Genomic DNA, 8,138 nt, shown 5'->3' with positions numbered 1-8,138 from the left:
ACCAGACCAGGTAGCCCACCATGGACTCATTAAACTCCTCGTGGAGGATGCGCTCCACACATACAAGGTTCCTCTCTCATGGGAAGCCTTCAGAAATTTGACCAAGGATGGTGACATAAAGATGTTGACTGAGGAGCTCGGTTCATCTAGCAGTGAGGAGAAAGAGTCAGTGCCCGCAGGGAAGAAAGAAAAAGGCCAGAAGAACACGACCACGGAGCAGAAGAAAAAGCAAGAGAAGAAACAAGAGAAAAAGGGTGCCAAAGAGAAGGATGACACACCCATGTTGACAGCCAGAGAGAAAATATTGCAAAGCAGAGTGGACAAGGCTGAGAAGGTCCACATCAGCAAAAGTGCCTCGACAGCAACCGCAACCAAGTCAAAAAGTAAAACTCATGCAGCAAAACAAACCAAAGCGGTGACACCTGTTTCTACAGGAAAACCGAAACCGGCTTCTACAGGAAGCCCGAAATCAGCTGCAAAAGGGCCTTCTACAGGAAGCCCGAAATTAACTAAAACAGGGTCTTCTACAGGAAGCCCTGAAAAAGTGAAACCCAAGGAGAAGAAAGCTGACATTCTTGCAAGGGAGGCAACAGCTGTGCTGGCTGCCCTCAGCACACCTCCTAAGCCAAAGGATGAAGAGTTGGACTAGTTGCTCAAGGATGAGCAAATATTTTAGCTGGGGGGTGATGATGAGCCCCAAATTTTGGTAACATTTTGGGCTCATTTGGCCTACTTACCTTGCTCAACCCTTCATTTTTTATCACTTATGCATCGTTTCTTAGTATATTCATGTTATTTGTAGGAAGGAGGGCAGTCATTATGCCTATGTGGCTAATACATGTTTATTTCAGGTTTTTTGACATTAAATGGAGCAAAACCACGCAAATGAAGGCAAGGAGACAGCCAAGGTGGCATTGTGGTTTTGTAGGAAGGTTGTCCACAGCCTTGAATGACCTTCCTCGTGATCTCCACCTCGACTCCGAGCTCCAACAGCTATCACCACCGAGATAGAAGGCAGCCAACGGATTCTAAAGGAACAACAATTTACTTTTAGTTGGACAGCCAAGCCCCACTAATTTAGGAGGCTAGCTTGGCCCTCATAATGTATAAATCTTGAGGCTATAGCCTTCGATGGGGACTTTTGAACCTTTGTTGCAGATTTTGAATCACGAGCTATAGCTCTGTTTTTCTCTTTGTAAGCCATTTTTGGCATGTTGTTAGACTTTTGACTATGATCTTTTAATAAAAGGCAGGCAGATTTGAGTTCAATTCTGAGTTCTTAGAGGAGCTATAGCTCTCAGGTTTGGGCCCAACCTGAGAGCAATAGGCCTCCTTTCTTTGTATTGTTACTTGTCTTTCCTTTCAGCATTTCATTTCTTTGCCTTGACATGCACTTGGAAAACACAGTTTGCTGATTCGAATTTCTTGATGTGATTAAGTAGGTTAGTTTTATGGATAAAGTGCTTTCAGCAGTTTAGATTAGAGTAGGAGGATTAGAATTCATCAGAGTTCCAAGAAAAGGTTGATTGTACACCCACTTCCACCTCTGTTTAGAGATTGGGAGTGTAGACTGTTTCAACCACCAAAAACATTGTTTTATATGTTCATGCAAGCTTTAACGCAATAATTTCAGTTGTAGGAGTGTCCATGCACTTAGATTTTGTGGAGTAGCTCTTTGTTTCAGCACCATGCACGATTCTCCCTTAACTTACATTGTTGTTCTTTGGTTTTTAATAAAACAGTTAGAATAGGTTGATGAATTCTCGGTTTTGTGCAAAATAGAGGTGATTTGTTTTATTTACACTGCGCAGCACCACTCCATCATTTCCTTATCCTTCTAAGCCATGCCTAAGCCATCTCCTTACCTCCCAGCTAGATCATTTGCCCACCAACTCTTCTATTATCCACGTTGTTTTATCTTTTCGGCCTTCCATTGCCTCTACCCTTCTATCGACCAACCAGCTTTACACACCCCCTCTCCATCTCATCTCTCTGTCCATAAGCCATCACAAGCTCCCCTCTCATCCTACCCATCCACCCATACAGCTCATTCACCCATCCATCACCCAAAACTCCGATTGCAAAACATCCTGTAGAAGTTAACAGACTTCCTGTAGAAATCCCGAGCTTCCTGTAGGATCCCCTGCAAACATCCTGTAGAAGCTTGCAAACACGGTTTCCAGGCATCTGAACGTTGTGAACTTCTGTGGAATGATGTTAGGGATCCCCTGGAACCTCTCAGAGTCCTCCTGACCTTTTCCAAGCCTTCCTCCCCTTGAACTACCCCTGCACAGTCAAGACCCAGTAAGAAGCACAATCATAATAACTCCAACCACTTGAGAAAAAATACAAAAACATGTCCTCTTCAGATGAAAGTAGTTTAGACTCATGCATCTCATCTCACTAGAAGTAATGGCATCATTCTTAGCAGTTGCATTCCCACCATTGCATCGTAAGGATTAAGCTGGTCAAATTAGGGTTTACTAGGGTTTCCGTGTTTTGTTGGCTTTCAGTTCATTCTTGCAAAGTAGGTTAATTTCCTTTGAGATAGCTTTCGTTCATCACTTAAAAAGCTTCTTTTGAGAGCATATAGAAGTTGGCTTGAGCCCTAGCGAACTTGTGCCAGCTGACCAAGTGACAGCTGCGACAAGAGCTAGTACTTGTGCATACAGCACCGTCGCTTCCAAGTTTGTTACGAACTACCGGGTTGATAAAATTAGAGAAGGAAGCCCCAGGAGTTGTAGCATTATTGCTAAAATACTGGAGCCCACCAGGAAGCCATCTTGGGACTTTCTTTGGTCTCGATATTTACCTTCCTCATCTTGATCGACTGTGCATACTCCTTGAATTGTAATAGCGGTCCCTCCACTATGCGCTCAAATTCAACTTCTGGAATCTAAATATTTTGGGGATCATCATCATTGTACTCTCCCTTTTATGCCACATTGTACCATCCCAGAAACTCATGTGCCCATTGCAGGCGGTGATGTATGACACACAATGGTTCATCCTTGGTTATGGCTGGTTAATCAACAACAAATTATCTTCCATTGCAACACCTTCAGATCTTCCTCCAACGCTAGCTCATCTTCTTCAAAGCTAAATGTCACCCTGAAATTTTGCACCACTTCATCCCAATCTCGTGTTCCTCTTTGTACTTCCAATTCAACATACCAGTTGGTTGGAATGACATCCATGGTGTGGATAACTCGATGTACCCATTCTTGCTGAGGTACCCATCCTCTCATCCATGTTGTGATGCACTACTTTAGGTGATTCCTAGGGCATTATGTACCTAAGTATTTCTTTATAGGGACCCTAAATCTATTCCCAAACTTGGCTTTCGAATTTTCTTTACATTGTCGCCATCCTGTGACTTTATCCTTGTGCGCAACCCACCACCTGGATAGTGTAGTGCGTAACACAACATCTAGATACACACATATTACGAGGGTGATGCACTAGATAGGAAATGAGGTACACAATCCACATTTGCTTGAATGGGCTATTGGAAGTAGATAATACACCTTTGACACTCTGTTATCTTCTCTTCATACTCCCGAAAAAATATCTACTTCCGATAGCCCATTGAAGCAAGGTGGATTATGTACCTCATTTCCTATCTGGTGCACCACCCTCGTAATATGTGCGTATCTCCTAGTTTTGAATTCATGCAGCTGATTATGTAAATTCTTCAAGGCTTCCTCCAAGTCAGAGGTGCACGACCAAATGCTAAGCTAGCTCAACACTCTGTCAGCTATCAAATTTACATTTTCATCCCATCGAGCTCTGACATTATAAATATTATCCAAGTGCTCTTGACTAAGCTGATCTTTTACATGCTCAAGATATCAATCCCTTCATGGCGGTCTAGTGGTGCAATTACTTGAATATCTCCGCCCTTGAAGATCATCTACCGCTTCTTTAAATTGATAATTACATGGTTATCAAAGGCCTACTTGAGCCCTAAAAGATCCAAATAGAGATCAATATCATCCATGATTTCGATTACTTTGAAATTGATAGCACTTGAAACCCTGTCGATGTCCATAGGTACTCCCGACAATTGTCCAATAGGAAAAATATGATGTTGATTGGACAATCTGAGCTTAATTGGGGACCACGTCTTCTTGTGTTTCCCCATAATTTCCCATGTGCTCTTCGGTAGAATATTCACATATGAACCCAGGTCCAAAATAATATTCCCCATCTCATACTCACCAATTTGTGTGCCAAAACATAATTCTTTACTGGTCCTCCTCCTACGAGCAACTTGATTCACCACCCTTAGTGACTGACACTCACACAGTAGGCTCCACAATTCCACTGGTGCATTTTCCACCAATTTTATGAACTTATCTAAGGCTTGGAAATATTTTAATAATTTCGAACAACTTTGAACTGACTCTGGACTAGATCTATTGTGGTCCTTTGCTCCCTGCCTACAATAGTATCAAATATCTCTGACATGGTCACTTCATGCCCAACTTCTGACCTACCCATTCTTCTTTAATTATTTCTTGTTGGGCCTGCTTATACGTGGTATTTTCTTTGAATAGATAAAACTTCAGAGGGGGTTCAAGAGCTCTTCTCACCTGCTATGGCTGCAACGTCCAGGGTCTCATAACATCAACTATTTTTCTAACACCTCCTTAGGTCACCACACTTACCCTCAGTTGAGTCCTACACGGCTCAATGATTATCATCTATACATTGGGCCCTTTCGTTTCCTAACACTTCACGATCAACTAAGGACAATTTTCTATCGAATGATCTAAGGAATTACAATAAATACAAGTGCAATAGGGATTGGTGCAATCTCAAGCTAAGTGTCCTTGCTTCCCACAATTGTAACAGATTATGGTGCTTTGTCCTCGACCAAATCCTCCTCTTCCTCTACTAGTCCTCCAGGTCCTCTAGCCACCATACCTCCTCCTCGCCCTTACTATTTGTACTATCCACCTTGATTGTATCCGGGTTGGTTGAAGCCATTTGATGTGGCTTACACTCCTTTAGTCCCCTACACTAGGAAGGAATAAAACGTACACTCACGCATTAGCTCCAACATGTTACAGTGATGGATATTGTGCCCCACTGATTTACAAAAGTCGCAAAATAAGGTATGGGTTATGGCCTCATACTACTGCATCCTCAGGAAACTAGATGGTATATGCCCCCATACCCTACAAATTTCGCACCACATTCCTCTACTGTGTGTGAGTGGATTCGTTGTGCCAGTCATTATATAATCAATAATTTGCATTTGTTCCTATAGTGACCCTTAGTTCAACATATAGTGCACCATATGAATTCTCGCTTCTCCTTCCCTTTCGACAAATCTTGGAGTTGGGAGGCCAACACAACTAGTTAGGACTGCACCTACACCATTTCATTATTATCTCCTCCACCTTTTATCAAAAATTTAAAGTATTGAAGGGTAGGCTGACATTTGAAATTCCACATGTGCAACATAAGGAATGGAATTTCAAATTCCATCCTACCCTTCAATACTTTAAATTGTTTATCAAAGTCCCATACCGATTCTATTGGACTTTACTTGATCTCCTTGAGTTTTGTAATACATTGAAACTTTAACTTGGATCTCTGAATTTTTTTTATCAACTCCCGCTTAATCTCTACCAGGCTCCTATTTTGTCCAACTGGGGTCGCACTTTTGAACTTCATATACCATGTTAGTGCATGATCCCTAAACATGGCCTCCATCTGTGCAATCTTCATGGCCTTGTCTTGGACCTGCTTAGTTGTCCATACGACCTCAAACACAAACAAATTTTGTTCTGGGTCCTTGGTCCCAACGCTATGAAACATGGAAATCCAAAATTTTGTGCCTGCCATGGTAGTCTACGTGGTACTCCCTGACAAAGTACTTCCTCATGCGCTTGTTGTAATGCTAGAAAATTGTGTGACTGACTGCACACCACTCTGAGTCTGAACACCTTGCATCATCCCCCCTATCACTGGACCAACTCCACTACTGCTACTATTTCCTCCTCCCTTACTATAATTACCTTCTACACTAGTTGAATCAATGTGTCGAGTCCTTACCTCTTGGTCTGTCGATGTGCGCGGGGTGGTGGGTGTTAGCCTTGCTACATATCTCTGATTTCTAAGGGCTGGAAGTGAGCTTGGTCCATGGTCACACCCAAGAGAGACTCATAACAGTTACTTTCTCTTTCCCTCGCACCGCTCATTCTCCTTTCATCGGTCCTATCGCAATCGCATCTATGTGTGTATCAAAGACCGCGCTTCTTGGCTTCCACTGATGCGATACTGCGATGCGATCTAATCGCAAATCGCATCCGCGAGTGTATAAAAGTCATGCCCCTCTACTTCTGCTGATGCGATATTGCGATGCGATCTGATCCCAATCGCACATCGCCACACGTAAAGACCCAAGATCCAAAACCTGATCTGACGACTCCCGTCGCACCCGATGAAGCAATTCGCTCGATCATTCCTCCGCCGTCTGATCAATTCCGCCCAGATCCAATGGCCCATGCTTATTCCGCTCCTGCTTCTTCCGATGTCCCTCACTAAGCCATCTCCACCGTATATCCACCTAATCTGACGACTAGTCTCATTCTTCCATCCGACCATTCCACCCACTGCACAGACCGCATACCTTAACCATTCCATGCTCCCGAAAGGACGAAGGTGACCAGTTTTAGTACCAGGTACATTTCCTCCTCAACAACCACATTTAAGTAGCAGTATGGCCAAGAAGGAAAGGGACAGAGCACGAACAGGCAAACACATTTAACATTTATGGGACTTCATCCCATACGACACTCCAGCCACCTGAGAGGACAGCAAAGTACCCAAGAAGATCAATTTCATCCACTGCAGCAAGCAAATCGCACTCAGACTCCACCAGGCAGTTAAAGCGGTTGATGGTCAATGATGACCCCTCCATACTTAGAATGGCCGAGTGCCTTTGTAATGAAACTCTATATATACCTAGAAACAAGATGTAATCAACATTGATGGTTGTTGTTTTGATGTAAGGTTCAATTTCTGGAGATTGTAATTGCTTTGATACTTGCAGCGTCTCATCGGCATTTTCAGTTAATACAAGCTTCTTCTGTTGTTAATTGCTCACTTTCCACCTCTTTTCTGTTCTAGGTTGTGCTTGATTTACAATTTTTCCTGAACTCTTGATGTTTAGCATTAGAGGGGTTGTCATCCCACCTCTGTGTTTGAATCTTGTATGTATTAGTGAATGTGTCAATTAGGTTTCTTTTCACTTAGTGGCAAAGAGCTGTCATCCTGTCTGTTCACTAGGGAATTAGATTTTGCAGACCTTTTTACTGGTTGCAGCCAGCCATCACAGGGTCCTGTGCATCTGTGGTCAGTATTCTCCGTATTCACTCAATCCTTAAACTGTGAGTAATTGGTGGTCTAAAGCCTTGTAGTTTGGCGTTGTTCACGCATGTCTGGAGTCAAGCAAAGTAGGAGTGGATATCTGGCTTGAATATGCATCATTCCTTCCATTCATCCATTTCCAACATTAAGTTGAGTTTGTGATGTCCTGAGCATCTCCGAGTTACAACCTAGGAGAGTTTCTTGGGGTGATAACATCGATTGGCGCCGTTTCCGGGGAGAGGAGATTGAAGCTTAGCTTCCCTGGGAGAACGAAATAGTTCCATGCTTTGATGATAGACAAAGTCTGGACACATTTCTAGTTGTAATCATCTATCTGGCGACTCTACTGGAGAAACTACCTTGTGGTGACTCCACGTTTCAGTTCTAGCTCAGTTTGTGAGGCATACTCGAAGAAATCCTCAGAAACCACCAGCTGACCCAGTGCTTGACCTTGAGAAGATTGCTAAGCAGAAGAAAACATCACAGAAAGGAGCACCAGGATCAGGTAAGCCTAAGAAAACTTATGCATCTCTGAAAGATAAGGTTATAGTTGAGGATATACAGTTTGAAGATTTACAGCCTAGCATTGTTAGTAAAGAAATACCTTCAGAGATTCATACAACTCCTTTTTCAGTCAGTTCCCCTTTGGATCTCAGTTCAAAGAAAGCCTCCCATACAGTCCATCATTTACCCTCATTTTTGTCATCTATTTCACTACTTCCTACCATTCAATCTGTCAGTATCCTTCCACATAT

Source organism: Pinus tabuliformis, chromosome 6 (assembly GCF_031772625.1).
Source record: "Pinus tabuliformis cultivar Carrire ecotype Pingquan chromosome 6, CPIR1, whole genome shotgun sequence".
In the NCBI taxonomy this organism is placed as follows: Eukaryota; Viridiplantae; Streptophyta; class Pinopsida; order Pinales; family Pinaceae; genus Pinus; species Pinus tabuliformis.
The sequence above is the reverse complement of the archived record's forward strand: the minus strand, read 5'-3'. Positions refer to the sequence as shown.